We start from the raw sequence: 3,409 nt of genomic DNA on the forward strand, positions 1-3,409 counted from the left end.
TACCTATATCGTTAGATATGTCTAATAATTGATTGACTGTTGAGTCACCGGAGATAAAACCTGACTGATTGTTGCACAAGAATTTTGTTTCTACAAAGTAACTATAAATATGGTTGTGAACGCATCTTTCCATGACTTTCCCAGTAATACACAATAATGAAATCGGTCTGTAATTGTTAATATCATTACGTTTACCCTTTTTGTGAACAGGTGTTACGTTAGCTTGTTTCCATTCCGTAGGAAAATGTGAATTTTGAAGTGATTTGTTGAATAATTTGCGTAATGGAAAACTTAAAATTGACGCAGCTTCCTTAAGAAGTCGAGGATTTATGAGGTCTGACCCAGTAGCCTTAGACGTATCTAATGAAAGAAGAACATTTTTTACTTCGTCGTCAGAAAGTATTATTTCTGTTTATAAATGGTTAGAAGCGTTGTTATTACTAGTATTTGGAAGAGTCGCTGATGAATCGTCGATATTTGACTGATTTGTAAAAAAGATGTTAAAAGCAGTTGCTTTTTCAAAATTGTTATCGACTACATTGCCATTAACCTCCAAGGGAGGTAAGTCATTGCGAATCTGAGTGTTGGATATTTTATTTACCATATTCCACCACTTTCTTGAGTTGTTACACTCGGATATATTTTTGACAGCAACAATAACTTGATCCATAGAGTCGGATCACGTCTAGATGCCAGATGCAGATCGATTACACAAAACGCAAAACGATGAGAGTGTTCTTACACAACTATTAAAGGGGCATGGTCACGATTTTGGTCAAATTCTATTTTTAGGTTTTTATTTTTTACAATGCTTTAGAAATGCGTTTCTAATGCTCTTGAAAATAAAATTTGAGAGTCATTCGTTGAGTTATCTATCTTTTTATTTATTTTAAGCATATATAAACAGTTCCTAACGTTTAGCACATTCATTTTAGGTTTAAACCTGAAATTTGTACTTTAACGTTCAAAATGTAAACAAACGCTTTGTTCACATAGCGAAGAATTTCAAGCTCTGTAACTCGCTTATACATGTAACTCAACAAATGAATTGACATTCAAATTTCCTATTAAAAATGCCTTTCTGAAGCATTGTAAATATTAAAATTGGAAAAATAATTTTTGACCAAAATCGTGACCATACCCTTTTAAATCATTGTTCTTTTCTTAGCTTTAAAAACACATAAGGAAAAGATAATTAATTTGATATTGATGCAAAATCGGCACATTATTAATTCTATAGAAGTTTGTAAATGATGCCATGAAATTGTATTTATTAAGCTTTAAGTAATTAAAAAATGATTTTCGATTCATCTTCAAAATATTTAATGTATGTATCATCAAATGAATTACTCAAATGCATCCAATAATACTAGTAATTGAAACTTACAAAACATTTAGTTAAATCAATATAACAAAATTTAAATAATTATTAATTAAAATTTACTGTACTTGAGTTAATTATAATAATTATAAGATTTGCAGGTGTTGTAAATGAAATTTGAAAAAAAAAGTAAATGGAATAAAACAAGTTATAACATTGTGATAATTAAAAATTGAACTTGAAATTTATTAGGAAAATATTTCAGATTTGCAGGTGTTGATCTCTATAAGATAAGGTGCAGTGGATATGCACTGTTATTTGTGGCTCTATCAATTGAAACAGATGTCCTTGCATTTGAATTGCAGCCATTACATGTACATGCTTAGATAATGATAACACAATTATGACAGAGTTCTGCAAGTTAGTGTTCTTAAACAATCTTAAACATGCATACATAAACATAAATACACACTTTATGCCTTTTCCTAAGTATGGGGCAAAGAAAAATATTTGTTTGGAACATTTGATTTAGAATAATTCAGAATCACCAAAATCCGTCATGGCTCGAACATGAAGTGAATACACCGTGTGCACGAATTCATATCATTATTAACACAGACAGATGGGGGGAGGGGGGGGTGGTCCTCCCACTTTTTCTCGCAGCAAACAATTTTATTCTTAATTTATTCAAATATAAAAAAAGATTTATCATGGAGTCCCCCACCCCGCCAACTTTTTGGACCATTTAAAAAATTGAAGTGAAAATAAGGAAAAAAAGAGTGAAATTGAAGTTAAAGGTACTACGCTACCCTCCCCCCTTCCTCCTCCCCAAATGATTTAGGGAATTTTTTCAAGATTTTTAAAAAGTCAGCCCACCCCTCCCCCACACTTTACAAAAAGGTGCTACCTGCCTGTGATGAGCATGCAGTTCATTTCATTGTCCAAGATCATGACCCAAACAAAATGACATTATACTTCGGTATGAATAAGATAAATTTCAATTAAAAGATAATTTAATTTCATTGTTCAACAATTAAAAATCAAAATTCTTAAGAAAACTGCATTGGCAACAAATTAAACATTAGATGCACCTAAAAATTTCACGTACGATTTGTCCAGCTATAACCCATTATTTAGTGAAGGAATACTCCTAATATTTTTATCCTTTTTAAAGGGACTTAGACACGATTTAAGACCAAAAATTTTATTTTTATTTTTTACGTATAAAATGGTTAACTTGTGCATTTTAAATGATTGACCAAAATATTGAATGTAAAAGTCAAGTTACAAGCGAGATACAGAGGAAGGAATTGGTTGTTATGTAAACAAAGCTCGAGTCTTATAGTTGTTTACAAAAATGTAATGGAGAGAGTTACCATTTCTTAGACAAAATGACATGTAAAAAACAATTTAAACTAATTCAATATCCACATAAATACTATTATCAACAAAAGAAAGATACATTTGATTGAAATTTACACCAATACAACACATATGTAAAAATGACAATATTCGAGCTCTGTTTACAAAACAAAGAATTATGAACTTCGTATCTTGCTTATAACTTGATATTTGACTTTCAAATTTTGACATAGCATTATAAACTTCTATATTTATCAGTATAAACATTGAAATGGAAAAATAAAATTTGAAAGTTTATGTCAAATTGTGTCCAAGTCCCTTTAAAGTTACATGTTTCCCCATATCTTTATATAAAGCTCTCTTCTACAGGAGGTTACTATTAGAACCATTTTAACAAGAGCTTGGACTTTGGGTAGTTGTGTCAAACAGCAATGTGACGTAGGCCTGTCTATTTCATTGCTGGGCTCTCAACCATTGCTCTTTGAAATCAACAAGATTTGTCTGGATTTTGAGCTAAGACTACCCAATCGGTGCATATTTCGCTTGAAACCGCGTCATTTTTAACTTGTTTTGACGCAAGAAATATATAGATACGTCCAACCGAAAGTACAAGGTCTTGTTTAAATGGTTCTATTAATAGTTGTCCATGACCTTCCGGCCTCCTTAAGTACAAACTACGAAGTACATTTACAACGAAATGCCTAGTGTTTTTGGATCATCGATAAA

This window comes from Crassostrea angulata, chromosome 6 (assembly GCF_025612915.1).
Source record: "Crassostrea angulata isolate pt1a10 chromosome 6, ASM2561291v2, whole genome shotgun sequence".
Lineage (NCBI taxonomy): Eukaryota > Metazoa > Mollusca > Bivalvia > Ostreida > Ostreidae > Magallana > Magallana angulata.